This window comes from Toxorhynchites rutilus, chromosome 1 (genome assembly GCF_029784135.1).
Source record: "Toxorhynchites rutilus septentrionalis strain SRP chromosome 1, ASM2978413v1, whole genome shotgun sequence".
Classification (NCBI taxonomy): Eukaryota; Metazoa; Arthropoda; class Insecta; order Diptera; family Culicidae; genus Toxorhynchites; species Toxorhynchites rutilus.
Genome location: NC_073744.1, coordinates 123,026,460 through 123,032,459, shown reverse-complemented (window position 1 = coordinate 123,032,459; position 6,000 = coordinate 123,026,460). Strand labels below are relative to the sequence as shown.

Genomic DNA, 6,000 nt, shown 5'->3' with positions numbered 1-6,000 from the left:
TAAATTCAGGAATTGGAAAATTTTACAGATTTCAAATGGGCATTTTCCAAACATCACAATCAAATGTAAGCATAAAACTTCATATCCAGATATATAGGGTGATTGTTTTGAATGTGAATATGAACATAAAGTATCTTCACAATCCTATTGAATCATAAATCAGTGAAAAAATACATTGATTTACGGAAACCGCTCAAAAATGGAGTTTTTCATTATCTATTTTATTTTCCATTAATGCGTTTTATCTAGTCCTTAGTTTAAACTATTAAATTGGTTTTGATTCACTTGGTATGTGTATAACCACATAAATGTTATTCTTTTTTGAGTAAAGAGAAATAAAGCTGCAGCTACAAATTCATTTTGCACGTACAAATACAGTCTCATTACCCTATATATTTCTTTTCTGATCGATGTATCGGATGTATCCAGCCGGGTGACGTCTATAGAGAACCCCCATTGAACTGACAGGAGCCAACATATCGGGTATCCCACTGACATTTTCCCTTTGTTTTCTTATGAATTGGGTATCCCACTGACAGTTCTGCTTGAGATTTTGCTGACGATCCTAGCATCAATCATAGCACCCGGCTGGATGTATCACTCTGATGCGCCCTTTCTACAACAAATGAACCATCTGTCAAAATACGCCATATGGGCCTGAGGTGTGCTTTCCAATGAGAACTGCTGCTTTCCTTTCTCGCAAACTGGCCTTCCGATTCGCGCTCTCCCTCTCGCTGCCGCTTGTGTACACAAAGATTCCGGAGTGTATGCGCAACACAACACAACACTGAAAGCAGCAGTCAGAAAATCGCTTTTTTCGCGATTATTTTGTGTATACGCGAATCGAGGGAAATCTGTGCGCGTAAAATTCCCACCGAAATTTGGCTCTATTTGCGGCGGAATTGTGTGCATTTTGTGGTGAATACTGTGTGCTGACCGGAACTATTGTGCAATTATTAGTTTTCTAGTGGAAGAGCGGCGAAATTTGTGGCGTAAAACTCGGAAAACGAGCGTAAGTAGAACCTCGCAAATTTCTTAGGTGGAGGTGGAAAAATTCTAACCTCGAAGTGTGCACAACACAAGCCATCTTTGTTGTATGTTTTTGCTGGGAAAAACGAAGCAAGCGAAAGATGCCAAAAACAAAGCAAAGACCAGAGCGTGTTTGTAAATATTGGTAACCGCTTGTCTAATAACTGTTGTACGAAGTAACAGAATCCTTAATAAACTGATGAACAATTGTTTGCAAGGCCGAATAGTTAGTGGCAAGTACGGAGCGAGCGGATTTTCAACTCTGGCGGGAGAACGCGGCCGGCGGGGAACGTGGATGCAAAAATGTTTGTGTTGGACCGCCGCGACGTCGGGTGCAGTAGATGGTTTGGTCGCGCAAGTTCCGCGACCCGATGCGAGAGGGACAGTGTTGTCAGTTGTTCTTTAGTGTACTTGGAATTTGGTACTCCGCGAAACATTGATCCTAACGGGAATATTGATTATGACCAATAAGTATCTGCACCAAAGATTTTCTTATTGAGTATTATTTTCGAAGAAGAATCGTTTCGATTTTCACTACGGATCTCTAAATTAAGGAATTTTGCGTAACTTAATATTTCCGTGTTTACATTTTTTTTTCTACTTGGAGTAAATCGTATAAAGTCACACATAGAAGATCTTTCAATTTTCTCTGCAACTTTTATTTACAAAAAAAAAATAGATAAAATTATAGGAGGTTGTGTCCACGACTGGATTGTTGACGTAGAACTACACTGAGGTTTAATTCAAATCGCTTGTTTATAGATGCAGATATTATTTTATAATGCTACGAAAACTTTGAAATAACCATTCCACCAGTTCGGTTGCCCTGAAATGTTTTTTCTTTTTTCTTTGTTGTAGAATCATTTGACGATAATTGTTTGATGATTTATTCTTGTACTCGTAGAACAATACATGCTCGAGAAAAGATTATCAGCTGTCATTCTTAGTGGAGAAAGTTTTGATACTGGCAAGCGAAACCAAATCACATACAAAATTCCAGAACGACATTTACTTTCTCGGTGACTAAATAAACGAAATGAACTCTATTAATCTCATCAACTTCGGAAAGAGTAGCACTGCTTCATTATGATCAAGATTAGCTTAAATGCAATCCTGATTGAAAGCAGTTTTGCGACTGGCCCAAATAAATGAATAACTTAATATAACTTATTGAATAACTTGGTATTCCCGAAATAATTTTTTGGTGCACAACCTTAACACCTGCTTCTCCATAGCATCAGTTCAATGCATTGATGCAATGTCAAAGGCACCAACGAAGCCTTTATGATGACAGAAAACAAACAATGTTAACACTCCTATACTCGCGCTTTTGTCTGTCAGACCGAGAAATCAATAATTCGTTCATTTATTAGAAAATATCAACACTACGACTTTGCGATTCTCTCTAGCTTCGTTATTCGTCGTTCGTCATCGTTTAGCGTAGGACGTGTGCCACTTTTTTAACATTTTCGGTCTGACACACCGACGCGAATATAGGAGTAACTTTTTTGGACAAGTGCCTTTTTTCATATTCTAGAATGTTGTTGAATGAAATGTATAAATTAATGTTAGTGGCGTGGACTATTTATTGCACATAATGCATAAGATCGTTACCGGACTATTCTTGTTTGATTTCAGTCCCTTTTTGTAACTGGATTGAACGGATCCATATATTAACTATTCGTCGATATATTCGTTGTTAGATTCATACGTTCAAAAGCAAAATATAAATGTTTGATTTTCGGATAGTTATTCGCTAAATATAATAGTCATACATATACACACTTGTGAAAGAATTTAACTTGTGGAATAATTGTAAACAGTAAACTATAAACGAATCGGTGGCCTATGATATTTTTTAACAGTTACACAGTGTTTGGATTTCGATCAAAATCGAATGATACACAATGTGTCATGCAAGTAAACTCTCACGAACATATAACCAAATATGAGAGGATCGTTCAGATACTTGTATGAATGTCAGTAATCACTTGTGTAATATTTAGTGATTAAACTGAGAGAGGAACGAAGACTGTTGATTGCATATCCGATCTGTATCAAACATCGCATACCATTTTCGAAACCTGCATACAAGTTTGAACCGCATATATCGTCCCGCTCTACTATAGCGAAACCCACTGCACAGGCAAGTGCAAAGCAATAAATGATACAAGAAAAATTACGTCATCATTCGGTCACCATTTGCGGAGAGCAACAAATGGGGAAAGAGAGCGGTGTTGCTAGTAAAACTATGCGGTCTATATGAATATACACATTTCAAGGGATAGAGGCGTTAAAAATGGCAAATATAATCTGACTACCCTTCCCTTAGCCTCTATCGAGCTAAATAATCATATAGTTTGCACTCTCTGAGACTTAAAAATCAGGATCTGCTACATTAGCTGAATATGAATCTTTCGCTTTGCGTTGTCCGTACGATCCTGCTGTTTCATGATGCATGGAGAGGTCGGTATGCATATGTTAGAGGCAAAGAAAATAAGCTTTCTGCCCCAAAAGCGTATATGATGGTTCTGCTTGCGTGTCGGTGTATCATGAAGTGCGAACCGATGCAGAGTTGTCTCGTTCTCTTTTGTGTCGTGATTTGCAGCACATAACAACAATAGAATACCGCTGGGGGAAATGTTTCCTGAAAGATCATATTTGAACGAACGAAAGCGATTTTTTCAATGAGTGGATCATTTGGCAAACACTGCAGTTACAGTTTCGGGGATATTTTATTTATAATGAACAATATCGACAAGAAAACAAGAAAAAGAAAAGGAAGTTACTAGAAATCCTTTTATATTATCCTTTTATGCCCCATCTAAAAAAAAGGCATTAATTTCTAGTTTACCAAGAATACAGAGACAAAGAATATAAGAAATATGCAAACTTTATTTTCCAGAACTTTTATCATCTGGTAATTGTCTAGAAGGTCGTTATACATTCTTCTCTTTTTTAAAAGACCCGAAAATACGCAACAACCTCATAAAATGTACAAAATATGTTTGTTTCGGGCATGCAGTTATGCTATGTTTTGATTCTTACTCCAATGAAACCACAATCGATTAATACGTTTTTATGTTGTTTCATAGCTCTTTATACTTCCATGAATCATATTCAGTTGCTTACTTTCAATTAATAACAGTGAAAAATTCGAATTTCGTTATTTGTGTTGAAGTATCAAAAATTACTCTGTTTTGAGGAGGTCGAATTAGATGACTATTAAAACATAATAAAGATGAAGAAAACAAATTTTTTGGAGTTTTTGAATTCAATCATACCCCCTTCTTCAAATAAATGCCAATAAAACCTGAAAAATACACAATGGCAACATTACATAGAAGTTCAATTTTCGGTCTGTGACACCGTGCGCGAGTATACGTGTTATGATTTTGCACGCGAGTACAGGAGGGTTAACTGCTTGGAAATAGGCAGAATATTTGACTCATTTCTAATACCCTAGCGTATATAATTCCCTCCCGCTATCTCCCCTCCTTGTTTATATTTATCATTACGACTGCATAATTTGCAACACAAAACAATCGTCAATCATAGCATAAAAAATAGGTAATTGTTGCATCGTTACAGGGCCAATGCACACGGGAGCAGATACAAATGGGGTTTCGGCATAGCGAAGATGCACTTTTTGACGTAGGACTACGTCTTTCATTTCAATACCGGGGTGTAAAATCAAAGTTTCGAAACCGAAAGCGTTACGCCGGAGACCGAGATTTTGAGCGTTAATAGCTCCTAAAAAAATGAACGAAATGGTATGATAAACACTTCATTCGAAAGATAAAATGTCTACGCGTTATATACTTGTTACTTTTTGATCCAAAAACTTGTTTCAATAGTCTTAAAATCGTTCTCAAAACAGGTTATTGAAATCACCAATCGGTATATAAGCGAGCGCCGCTCGGAAATCCACTCAGTTCTAATTGAACAGCGATTGGAGCATGTTGTCGCTGTTGTGGTGAAGCTCTTCGTTTATCATGAAAGCGCGGATGAACGGTGTCACCAAGAGCCTGTTTGTGCACCTTAGGCCAGAAGGGAATCCATCAGGAGGAGAGTGATGCCACAAACGGTTCCCCGGGAAGACATCGTTTGGATGCCATTCAGCATCGAGAAAGTTCCGGAAAGATCTAATCATTTCTGGAATATAATCTGCCAGTTCCTCTGGGAATTTAAAAATACATTCATGTGAAAGAGTTTATTTTAATGTTTCTAACCAAATAACACAGCGACCAAATACATTTGATTTTGTAATTTTTCAACCAAGTGTAATTAGCAGGAAAGCTTCTGAAGATTATTCTTCCTCATCAGTAGGATATTTCCGTATCTAATATTGTATGCGCACGCAATCGATTATTGCTCAGTCGCCGAAAGTTTCGAGCTCAGAGAGTTCATTCCCCTCTAGATTGCCTTCCAAATTGCCATCGTAAACCACACCTCTCGACTCAATCACACACACAAAACATACTTAAGCGATATTCTGGTGGTGAGACACATTCATTTTTCGTGAGGACATCGACAAGACAACATCGTTGCCTAACGTGCTGGACGAGGTGGACGGCAAAGGATCGACACATACACGCGCGGAATTCTTTCCGTTTGGATGTCATTCAGCATCGAGAAAGTTCCGGAAAGATCTAATCATTGCTGGAAAATAATCTGCCAGTTCCTCTGGGAATTTAAAAATACATTCATGTGAAAGAGTTTATTTTAATGTTTTCTATCCATGTAACACTGTGACCAAATATTTTTCAATCAAGTGCTATTAACAGGTGGTTATCGAGTTAGTATTAACTACTGGTGGGCTTCCAGTATCGAGGAAAATGTGGAAATATCTAATCGTTGCTGGAAAATAATCTGCCAGTTCCCCTTGGAATTGAAAATTACATTCAAGCGAAAGAGTTTATTTTAATGTTTTCTATCCATAAAATATCCATATAATACATTTGGGTTTGT

The 6,000-nt window shown here is 37.4% G+C and overlaps 1 protein-coding gene across 1 annotated transcript in view; it reads left to right on the top strand.

Annotated features, from left to right (window-relative positions):
• Positions 1-768: 768 nt before the first annotated feature.
• The window catches only part of LOC129761785 (mitochondrial protein C2orf69 homolog), a 65,866-nt gene continuing 60,634 nt past the window's right edge, over positions 769-6,000 (top strand). The window contains exon 1 of the mRNA XM_055759553.1: positions 769-1,012. The gene's annotated coding sequence lies outside the window, so the exon portion shown is untranslated. The remainder of the gene's footprint in view (positions 1,013-6,000) is intronic.